This window comes from Cheilinus undulatus, linkage group 12, assembly GCF_018320785.1.
Source record: "Cheilinus undulatus linkage group 12, ASM1832078v1, whole genome shotgun sequence".
NCBI classification, from domain to species: Eukaryota; Metazoa; Chordata; class Actinopteri; order Labriformes; family Labridae; genus Cheilinus; species Cheilinus undulatus.
Window position 1 is genome coordinate 7,644,435 of NC_054876.1, and position 12,666 is coordinate 7,657,100.

Below are 12,666 nucleotides of genomic sequence, written 5' to 3' on the forward strand. Positions count from 1 at the left end.
AGCAACAATATGGCTGCCGCCCTGTCACCCCGGAGGACCTTGTACCACCCTGCACCCTGCTGTTACACGACCTGGAGAGGACCCAAGTTTGAGCTTTACACATGCAGCCCTGGCGACTGAAGTTAATGTTACAAGCCTCATATGATTCCTTTTAGGGCAAAACACATTTTAACCAATTATTAAGCTCGGGTAACCCCGGTCATTCTCAACGGGGAATATCATAGTGATCATTTCTGTCACTGCCCTGAGGGCAGAGATGTTTGCTGCTGCATGGTCAAAAACACCAATTAAAGAACATTTTTCCTTATAATATCATTTCATAGACAGCTTTAAATGTTAAATATGGCTGAATTAAGTTAGGGTAGATTAAAGGATGGTAAACACTTGTTTGAAAAAGTGTGCAGGCTCAGAAAACGAAAGGTCCATGTTAGACATAAAAGGAAGTATGACTGTGGCTTTTAGGTGAAAACATGAACAAAAGCTTCACTAAGGATGACTAAGGCATTAGGTGAACATAAGACAGATGTATTTCCTGTGAAAAAGAAGCTTTTATTTTTACTGCAAACTGCCTCTGGAAACATCTCCATCTGCTCGGGCTTCTCAGAAACATAAAGCTTTACATCCACAGTAAAGTTTTTTAAGAGACACTACTCTTTCTGGAACATTTTGCTGCTTATCAATTAAGGAATGAGTCAGCTCTGCTGCTTCCGACTACATTTCCCAACATTTAAAATACATACAACAGAAAGATTTCACACGAGACAAAGCAGAAAGGAGAACTTATGTTTGTTCTAATGGATGTGAAATCTTAACAAATGCTTTGAGAAATTTCTTAAAACTTTGCACAAACATCCACTCTGACTCAAAGATCGACCACATTCAAGAGGTCATCGGTCAAAGATTAAGGTCACTCACCCGAGTTCATCTGTTGCTCATGAATGAAACATCTCAAAAATGCTTTAAGGGATTTTCCTAAAACTTTGCAGACATGCCCCCTTTTACTCAAGGATAATGTGTATGCATTTTGGAAGTCATAGGTCAAAGGTCACTGTGACCTTAACACCAGAACGTATCTACATACCTTAAACTGCCAGTGGGTAAAATTCCCCCCTTATTAGAGTGCATTAATGTTCATAACTTTAATCAACAGCTGATTAAGCACAGACAGAGAACAGCATCTCTGTTGAAAGATCCAAAAATGCACAAAGGATTGATTCCTCTGTCATCACAGTAATGTTTAAAAATGCCCTAAAATGTAGGTCTGCACATGGATATCCTTGAGTTTGCATAGCTTTGTTCAACAATGCTTCAACCACTGTCAGGTACAGAGGGGTCCCCGGTCTCTGGCGCCTTCATTTGGGGGTCATGGGTCTGAAAACCCCTGTCCTTTACTCTGCCACAAAGGTGTGGACTTTGTTTTTTTCTCAACAGATCATCTTCCCATGCCCCTGGTAATATGCAAGGACATCCAGAGCATTACAATGGGTTGTGTCTGTCCTCCTTCCTGCCGGATGGTGCCCTCAGACAGCTTACTCACCACATCCACGCCTTACTTCAGCCTCAGTTATGCAAAGTTCTGTACAGTATATTGGCAAATCACAATACATACACTGCTAACAACATTCTTTAGGAGCAAGTGCAAACAAACACAGGCTAGTGTGATATATAATCTAGTATTTTCTACACACCAGATTCTCCTGCCATCTTCCTGGTGTCCATGTTGTAAATGTCTAATAATGTGATGACTTCAATCAAGAGTCATCATGAAGCAGTAAAGCATAGATGACTATTCCATGTAACTCTAGGCACAAGCCTTCCTGGGCTGACTTTTACCCCGACCCCTCTTCTAGTGCCCCCTTCCCCCTTTAACAGAGTTACAGGAATAGTGGTGAAATCTCTGACAATGAAATGGGACAATCCTTCAACCTCCTGATACATCATTGATTGTAATTGACTGCATTTATGTAAACAGCTGCGATGACAATTAATCTATATATTTCTGCTTTTACTTGTGATTAACAGATTTTTAAATATTTGCTTTTTTGCATTCAGAACTGTTTTTTCGCCATTTTGGATGTCCTAATCCAAGAGTATTTGACTTTCTGTTTGGATACAGAACTGCCTTAAACTATAGGTAGATTAAAAATTATAACATGCATTTAACGTAAAAAAGGAATTTGCTATGGATTTAAAAGGAAACAAGGGAACAGTAAAAAGGTAAATGTTTGATAACACAAGGTTCAGATGTCTTCTGACCTGTTCACAGAGCTGTCTGTGAGGTTTTTAAAGTAAAATAAGACATTAAGGAGCAGAAGACTTATTTTACAGCGCTGTAGCTGCAGAGATTCACCAAAGCGGGCTAAAAGGGATAATAAAGCAGCGATTCACAACTAAACTAGAATCTACCTCCCTGATGACCCAAATTTCTTACACTTTTGAATGATAACTAAATATCTTTCACAATAAAATCAGGCTGCTTTGACTTAAGATAGAGCAAAACCTGATCAAACAAAGAGGTGAAGTTAAAGCCTTCAAAATAAAAGCACGTCGTGGAGTTTTTGCCATATATTTGTAACCCACTGAAATGGTTCTGTGACCTATTTTGGGTCCTGACCCACCAGTTGAAAACCAAGGCAATAAAGTAAGTGATTAATTACAATTAGAAAATAATAATGCACTAATTGTGGATCTTAGTTAATCATGACTAATTCGAGTAATCTCAGCCATAATTATGAAATTAGATTGTTTGTGATTGTAATTTTCAAATCTTGCCAATGAGTCGCAAGGCATTCTGGGAGATTTCCTATAACACTCAGTTGGAGTGGGCCTCAATCCAAAGGGCCAACTAGCACTTCACCCAATCCCTCCATACCAATAAGAACCAGGACATCCCTACTTCTAGACGTTAATGTATAACCTGCAGTAGTCGGGCTAAGGGGCAGGAAGCAAAGGTTGTGTCAGGATTGAGCCTTGCATGAACCCGTCACTGTCTTTCAATGGTACACCTCACAGAAGGAACGTAACTGCCAGAGGGTTGATCCACTTTAAAACCAGCATGACAAGAATCTTTCTAGCTTGATTTGAAGAGGTCTTTGGGGACTTTATTCTCTCTGAAACCCTCTGATAACTTACATATTCAGTTTATTGGGATTTTAAACAGGTTAAAGAACTGCTAATAAGCTTAAGTGGCTCTAAGTTAGACCAGAAATATGTACCAAAAATGTGAGAATGTGTAAATAAGCTTACTGGGGAAAGGTAAAGTTTTCCAGCATGTATTAAAGCTGGAGGTTTGGCTGTAAAAACTCGCTCTGCATCAGAAACTCTTGTATTGATGCGAGTCAAAATCCCCATGATCTCTAATCAAGCCAGAGATAAATCCATATCTTATAGACACCAGGGCCAAGAATACTTTGTCGAGCTCCACTCTCTCTTTATATTTAAGCCGTCCCCTCAACGCTCAGACTTAAGAGCTAAAAAGACTGGTCTGTATTGTCTGGACTACTCTCTAAATACAGCATGCTGACTTCAGCGCTGTAATACAGAGACGTGAAGCTCTGTGTGAGTTGCTCTTTGTTGGGATTTGTTGATTTACAAAAAAAGAGTCAAGAAATATGTAGATTAAAACCTCCTTTAATCCTTTTAATGGTTCACATCATTTTTCTGCCGTTAAAAGAAATTTGTTCATAAAAGAAATGATTAATCTAATGGAATTCTGAATCTAAGATTTCAATAAAAGTCTGCTATCTCAGTGCATTTGTCTAAACATGATTTGGATCAGTTTTCAGCTGGCCTAGCCTCAGGACCCATCACTGTCTCCTTAATTTAGAAACTGCAACCCACCTTAGATCGAGCAAAAGTCGTGACTGAGCAAAGAGAAACAAAACAAACATGTTTAAAGGTAAACCAACACAGAAGCCTACGGAGACGAGCACGCATGCATTAAAATTTACTCTATTTCCTGTAAAAACATGGAAAATGTGATTGCTTTCCAGAGATCTCGAGAAAATAAGTTAATAAGTCCAGATCTCAGGAAAACAACCAAACTGTAACTGTTATCATGGGAAAATCAAATAAATAAGCATGTAAATGAACTTAGGATTTTTGTCCCATTTTTTTAAGCCCATATCAGAAACCCACATTAACCAAACCAACAACCCATTTTTGGGTCCTGACCTATGAGATGAAAATCCTTCTTTCAGAGTGATTATTCATCTGTAATTGTACTGAGTTTTTGTTGCAAAAGCTCAGTTTTTGACTGTGATCACCTGCTACTGAAATTAACTTGAGTTTGACTGTTTTTATATCAGACAGATTCCATCGGACACAGACCTGTTACAGAATCCTCTTGATTAAGATAATTCAAATACTGAAGACACCAAGCAACAATTTCAGCTATTTTAATAACTGACAGTATGAAAAAGTACAGAAAACAGAGTATTTCTAAGCAATTTAGACCAGTGTTTCCTAAACTTTCATACTGAGGCTCTCCTAGCCATATATCTAGGAAGAACTAAGCCCCCCAGGACCCTCTCAGAAAAATTTACCATCAGTTTTAATCGTTTTCATTGACAAAAACTCGACATAAAAAGCCGTCTTAATTAATGGGTCCTTGCCAAAAGATCTAAACTATAAATAATTATGATAGTGTAGTAAGGCCGCTCTGAAAAATAAAACAAAAATCAAGAGCATTCATCCATTTTTTAGAAAAAAAAAAAAACCCTAAAACTTCTAAAGTTTTAAGTCATAAATTAATGAGAAAACCACTTGAAATTCTTTAACTATGAAAGTCTTCAATTGACATGAGCCAATTCAGAGAGTTTTTGAGATTAAAAAGTCCAAAATCCCTCATTGTGTGGATGAAAATCAACAAATTAAGCTTTTTATTGCACAAAAACAGTTGAGAGTCTTATTAAAATGATACTTCTTACTGGGACTGATCAATAAGAAAACACTTTGATTTAAGCCTTGAATGATCAAACTATCATTAAATTCTGGACTCAGAAAATTTCTGTGAACTGAAGCTATCCAACTGCTGTTTCAGTGTGGCTCCTCTTAAATGTTTGACTGTACAATATTGTAAATGTATGACGTTGAACTTTTTTTAAGTTAATGATGTCAAAATGTATGACTTTTTAAACAAACCAAAAAAAAAAAAAAAAAATCAGAGTTTGTAAATACAATCTCAAAAATGTTGCCTTTGTTAAAAATTGAGCACATCTTCTTTAGTTTTATATCTTTTAAGGTGACCCTAATGCACCTTCAGACATTATGTTTTGAAACAAGATTTTAAAATAATATATGCACGTACGATTTTGACAATGTCAGAGCAGATATGGCCCCCTGAGGACAGTCATTAGACATTTTGCTGCATTTTCTGATTTAATTGAATTAAAAAAGACAAAGTTTCCAAAACTGATTGTCCAGGGCTTTCCACAGAGACACGAATCTAATGATGTTAGTCAGGGTAAGTGCTTTCAAAATGTACTGGAAAAGTGGTTCACAAATTTATAGATGAGCTATAGAAGGACACTAATAAGAAAAAGTATCCAGCTGTGATTAGAGGACTGGTCCGCTGTTTGGCCAACAGCTGGCACTCGTGAAAGCCTGTGGTATCAAAACAGGTATTGTTTTTGTTTTATCTAAAATAATAATAATGATAATAAAGTTTAAAACTATTCTATCTTGACTTATTTAAAAAGCAATGCTCGTAGGGAGTTAGACATGGTGCCATTCTGTAGAACATGCTTTCACTCCTTTGTTTACAAGACTCTCAACACAATCAGCAGAGCAAGACAGCTGAACAGACACCGTGTTGGCTTGTATTTGTTAACAATGGATGAAAATCACACAGATTCTTTAAAAAAGTTAGATCTGTAGCTTATTGAGTACTTAAAATGTTCAAAGGGCTGCAGACTTGGTAACAGTCCACAAAGACAAGATTTTCTGCATACCAGCTTAAAATCAGAATCACTGCTGCCACACACTACACTGATGAGTGTAAAATATCCCAGATTTTTCCATCAGGGTTCAGGGTTTTATTGAAATTTGAACCTTTAAAACAGGTGGACCAAATAAAACTTAAGCTAATCAGCTCTTACTGGTGTCATTCTGTCTGTAAATAAGGATTCAGTCGAGGCCACAGACGAATAATAATCTAAATGTTATCATCATGGACATCAGGTATTTCTAAAACACCTCTTGCAGTTGTCTGATAGGCTAAAATGATCAGTGGTTTTGAATTAAATTTCACAGTAAAACACAGATATTCTTTAGTCTTCATGCCTGTGTTTAGTTCAGTCACTGAATCAGAGGGCAGAGGAGCGGAGTATTGCACCCTCGCTGGTGGTTGTCAGTTCTGGTTGCCATCACTCAAACTGCAGCTGCTTTTCCATCACAGTGGAGGTTAATTACAATTAATCGTCTTCACCTGGAAGCCCAGGTGTGATCACTATCTGAGCAAGCGAGTAGAGTGAGCATCAGCAAAACATAACTCACATTTGCAGTGTTTGTTTTTGATGTTTAAGTGAACGAAACTCATGAAATCAGAAAAATATCACCAGAGAAACCTAGACACTTGTCTTTATAAGTACATTTAAAAAGTCTCAATGATACTAATATTATTAAAAAGTAGATTAAAACATGCTGCAGCACACATCCTCTTCAGGAATTCGGACGCAAAATGCCAGAGTCGACTTCCTCAGGAATGCTGGATGCCAGAACGTATTTAAATTTTGCAGGTCGCTTTGCTTTCTTTGAGGATATTTTGGTAGATTTTGTTTGTGCCCTTCAGCAAGAAGCGCCATCTTTTTATTAATACTACTAGTTTCAAGAAACTTCCTGGTCCCATGTTTGCCACTTCAGAAAACTTCCTAAAATTCTCACAAATGTCATTATTTTTTCCTAAATTCACCCATTACTTTACTCTGGGCCTGTTAGTAAATTTCATGCATGAAGTTGGGGTGAGTTGATGAGTGAACACTAAAGGACATCTTCAGAAACAATTCAAAGGATTTGACCAGGCGGTATACATCGAAACTACACTCAACACTGACTTTAACTGTCAGGACAGCGATAACCATTTCTGTTTTGTCCTTTTAAGGTAATGCCTTTCCTCCAGACCTCTTCCCCACTAACCCTAGCCGTTCCATAGGTTAAGTCTCCAGATTTGCAGTGTGATGAAAAACAAGGGGACCAAGGTGACCAAAAGGTGGCCATAAACGGGTGTTAAAGGCCATTTCTGAAAGCATTATAAAATAAATCACAGCCTGTGAAACTGAACAATCAGAAAAATTCAACTTACATGTCATGGATATCATCAGAGGATGGCGTAGGTCTGGTCTCTTCTCCTCAACATGATAAACACGACCCCATTTGAAGGCACAGGAAGAGTTCAGGAGTCTGCCTGAAATTAAGAGAAACAAAAACATCAATTCACCAAAGTATTACAACATTTTAGAAGTTAATTTCAAAAAGACATTTTTCCTTTATTGATAATTGGAGATCAAACTAATGAAACGGCAGCAGGCGTGAGCTGGGCAGGTGAAGGCGATGACGCATTCCATATTTCTTCAAAGCCCTAACATCGTCAGGTTACACTTTGAGTATTTGTCTCAGTTTAGTAAATGTGGTTTGTTCATTGCATATCTGTAGAGTGTGGGGTCATGGAGTTTGTTTAGTATTTATTCTGCTGCTTATGACGTTAACACTGACACATCTCTGGACTCTTCAGCAAGGTGTTTATATGAATGCTCTGACAGCAAATCATACACTAGATGGGGCGGACTAGTCACACAGGTAACCAAGAAAACAGAAAATAGGGAGATGAGAGGAATCAAATATGTGGGAGCAGATCACCAGGATGCTCCAGCTGACTGTTCAATCGAAAAAAAGATAAATATCTTATCAGCAGATATGAACATTACAGCAAATATTTACAGCCAGTATACTGGCATACATTTTGTCACCATATATCAGTCTTAAATATTGGCAAAATATTCAAGAGTACTATCAGGTATAGTCAGTTGACTGAGGTGAAACTCACCCGTCTTGAGTCCTAAACATTTAAAATGAAACCCCAAACACAAAACAATTACCAGACTGTCCACCCCCCCACCCCGTTCACATAATGGTGTATATAAACCAGCTTAAATGGTTTTTGTTTACGCATATTAAGTTTCTCCCTCTTGTTGTGGTTCAGCAGGACCTGATAAGTTTAAAAGCTCAGTCTTGTCATAAAAGAGGAAGTAGTCTTCACCAAAAATGATGTCCACAAATCTCCCGAAGTTCCTGTTTCTACAGAAATAACAGCACTGGATCAGTTTTAGAGTAGATGTTTCCATTGGTGTCGGCCAGTTGTTGGGGTTTTTCAGTCAGTAAGAAATGAGTCAGTCACTGAGACAGGGATGGTGGAGCTACTTCACTTCTTACTTAGAAATTTCCACTAAAAGTTCTGAATTTCTTGGAAATATTCCCTTAAAAAAAATCAACACAAATTTCCAAAATTTTCAACCTAAAATTCCTGTGAAAATTATTAAACATCTTTTAAAGTAGTCCATAAAAACATTCCAATAAAAACTTCTTACAAAAGCTCCATGTAACCTCTCCTTAAAATTTCTTATCAAATTAAAAAAAAATAATGCAAATTCCTTAATTTCAAATTTCCATGAAGATGCCTGAAAATTTCCAAACAAATTCCCCAAAACAACAAATCAGATTTCCCAAATTCTCAAGAAAATGTCAAAAAAACTTCAAAAGTAAAATTCACCCAAAACTGTCAATTACGCCCCCAAATTTCAATGAAAATATTTGAAAATTTCCAAGCAAATCCCCCCAGACAACCAAACAAATTTCCCAATTCTCATGAAATTCCAAAAAGCTTAAACGCAATAAATTCCAATTTAATTCCAATTTATTCAAATGAAAATAATTCAAGCAAATGCCAAGCAAATCCCCCCAAAATCCAAACAAATTCCTTAAAATTTCCAGGTAAATTTCTGAATATTTCATAACAAATTCTCCCAACATTCAAAGCCAATTTCTTAAACCTAAAATTATTTATAAAATTCTAATAGCAGAAATTATTACACTGTTTAAGGACAGCCAAAATGTAATGCCCTCATGTGTACATGCCTGGTCTTTTGAAGATATATTGCTTCATGCTTTGTGGATGCGGCAAAAGAAATACTCTGCCAATCAGAGATAACGCTGTGACACTCTAGGATTGTCGGTATTGTAATATTTTTAGCAAAAACCACAAATAAACTCTGTTTTTCTTCATACAAACTTTTTCCTAACACCATCGTTTCACACTTAGGTAACTAACAATTAGTCCAACTTGGATATTTCTTACAATATAGCTCCTAATCAAATACGCCATGGAGAAAATTAATGGACATTTTTATTTATGGAACCTTCTTTAATTGATATACTACCAAAACGTGTACTTTAGAGAATCAGCTAACTTTAGAGAAACTATATGAATAGACTCAGCACCCAACAATCCTGATAAAATCTTATCATGACAGGGGCACATGGTCCCACTCCTACCAGAAATATTCTAGAAATATGCAGCAGGGTGAAGACGGCTTGTTTGAATCAAGGTTGTCTTTACTGTAACCAAGACAAACAGACTGTCAGCCAAGATGCAGACAAGCACAGGGCCAAGGCTTGCAGGAAATGAGTCTGTCTTCCTTTAGTCTGCCATTGACTATTAAAGCAGACAGAAAGAGATAGACAGGGCCAGCACCCAACTGCAGCCGGTCTATTATTTCTCTGTAATGAAGGAGATCAAGAGGACGGAGAAAACTATTCAAAGGTAAATGTAGTCAAAAAGTTCAGGAAAAAACCCCAGCCTGAGCCAAATGCTAACACAGGTATTGTGCCGTATATGGGAGGGGAGCGCAGACACACATCATGCTCCCGTACCTTGTCATCCTTAGCTGTGGAGGCTGATACAGGTAAAGTGCAGTAATCAATTTGCTCTACTGGCAGGAGCGCTCCTTTAGAATACTAATCAGGCTTCAGCCCTCCCCTCCTCTCCTCCTTCTCTCCATCCTGCCTCCTCCACCGCCCCCTCTGCCTTTCTCCTTCCTCGTTCACCTTTCTCATGACTTGACACCCCCCCACCTCCCGCCCCCCCAGTGCCCCAGACCTGACCAAATGCTAAAGGAGGGCGGGCTGTCTTCTGCACAGATAACTGCTGCCACTAATCAAGCCTACGTGCACCGGGGCGTGGGATTAAAAGAGCTTGCACAGCTTGACTCAGGCACTGAATGGTGTTAGCGCTCACACACATACGAGGTCAAAATAAACCTATAGGGAAGCCAGCAGCGTCTCGTCCTAGAAACGCACACGTACTCACACAGACGAGCAAACAGCACAACAAGGTCAACTTAAAAGCTGATGTTAGGTGAACATTCTCCGGCTATAAAAGAGCACACAGAAGGAGATTAGATCTAAATTTACTCCGCCAGTCAAAACGAGACTCGGTGGTGAGCCACCCATCTCTATCTCTCAGAACACATGTCACGCAGGGAGCCGCGGCGTTGTGCACATCTAGAGAGAAAAAAAAGAGGAACAAACTCAACGGTGAATTGACAGGGCCTTAATTCTCGTTTGGGGGTCTCTGCACCGTATCAAACACGTACCAGAGCTGCCTGGAGGCTGTAACAAAGCGTCTCCATGTTGCACACCAAAAGTACACCAGTGATATCAGTCAGTGCGTTTACATGCAAGGAAAAGTTATCTAAATTAATAAAGGGTATTTTGGGGCATTTTTCCTTTATTTTGCTAGGACAGCTGAAAAGTGACAGGAAATATGGCGTAGACATGCACTAATCAGAGCCAGGGCCAGGGAACGGATCCTGCGACCAGTGCATCAAGGATGGTGCCTCTATAAAAAGCCGCCTGCACCACCAAATAAACTCAACCTTCACTCCTTAGACTGGCTTTTTAAAATGCTTGTAAACTTGTTAGTACCACTGAAACCACATTAAATTGAATTTCTTGAAGCTGGACTCCCATGCTGACCTGACACACCAGATAGACCGGTGTTACTCAACCCTGCTCAACTAAAGAGCTAAATTGTTGAAAAATGCCTTTGCAAGAGCCACAATCTAAATGATAAAGGGTGGCATAAAAAGGGTTTAAGTGGCAAGAAAAATAAGTTAAAGGTGGCAAAATGGCCAAAAATCAGGGGAAAAGGGGGCAAAATAGGCATAAAATGACAAAAACGAGAAAAAACATGGAAGTGAATAAAAATGAGTTACAGGTGGCAAAAATGGTCGAAAAGCAGCAAAAATGTAGCAAAAAAATAGTGAAAAGTGACTAAAATGGGCAAAAAGCAGCAAAAATGGGAAACAAGTGGCATTTAATGTCAAAAGGCAACTTAAATGGTTGAAAAGTGGCAAAAATGACAAAGATTTGCAAAAAGCAGGCTAAAAAGTGGCAAAAAAAATGCAAAAAAAGGGGCAAAAAATATGGGCAAGACAAAAAAATAAAGGTTGACAATCAAAGCTAACTGTTAAAGTGTGGGAAACAAACTGATCAATGTGACTTTCAATTGGCAACTTCTGAGGTCAAATTTGCCCTTTTTAAGGTTTTTGGGGAATCATAATTCAAATTAAGACATAAAGGAGCTAAAAATCACTACGAAAGAGCCATGTGAGGCTCGGGAGCCATGCATCACTGAGATAGACTGTTACAACTTTCACTGGCATGGGATTTATTCAACATCCATTATGACAACACCCCATAAATGGTGTTTGGGAAGGGGAGAACCATTCTGGATGAATGTTCTTTCATGATTGGGCAACCAGAGCAACAAAACATGAGATAGCAGGTGTGCACTGCTGCATAGAAGTGAACTACATAATGCTAATCTGACTTTAAACCGTTATCATTGTGCACCGTCAGTGGAGCCAGTAGGTACATTAAGTTTTAGTCAAAGATAGTTGGGAGAAGAGTAAAAAAAACCTTTTGCACCAAGAAAAACTTTCATTGCATTCTTCCTGTCTTTTAACAAAGACATGCTGTCCAGCTACCACTAAAACTGCAACCATGCTAATCTATTCACTGACTGGGTTAGGGTTAGTTACATCTAAACAACACAAGTAGCTTCCACCTTGTTCTACTCAAATGGTGCTAACTTATCCAGCCATTTTCTGGCCAATCCACTGGCTTTGCATGTTTATACTACCCCCCTCCTTAATGTTTGAAAAACTTCAACCTCTTTTAAATGCACATATATTCTACTGCCAGGGGGCTTTTAATCAAAACAGTAACAGAGGTGGCATTGCCATGTTGTGGCACCATTGGACATATACAAGTTGAGTAGAGATGTACTGCTCAACTCTATCTCCATGGCTTACTAGTTACTTTGAACTGGACTTGTGAACAAAAACTGCTCCTCCAGTGGTGTTTTTACTATACAGTAAAACCAGTAGCTGCTGCTTTTTTTACAGAAATATTGCAGATAGATCTAGGGTTGGGTATTATTTGGGTTGTTTCCTGATATGGATGCTAAATCAACACTTTTTATCCTGCGGCAAGCCTTAATGGTGCCCAAATCAATCCTTATATAATAAAAAACTATGAAATTGAGAGAAAAAAATGTGCTCAAAGTCAGTGGGAGAATAACAGTAATTAACTGAAATATCTTATCTATAA

General features: G+C 38.3%; 1 protein-coding gene across 3 annotated transcripts in view; it reads right to left on the minus strand.

The window, feature by feature from the left end:
- Positions 1–12,666, minus strand: part of nrip1b (nuclear receptor interacting protein 1b) — a 100,070-nt gene that overhangs the window by 25,078 nt on the left and 62,326 nt on the right. For all 3 annotated transcript variants that reach the window (XM_041801140.1, XM_041801142.1, XM_041801143.1), the window contains one exon: positions 7,301–7,402. The gene's annotated coding sequence lies outside the window, so the exon portion shown is untranslated. The remainder of the gene's footprint in view (positions 1–7,300; positions 7,403–12,666) is intronic.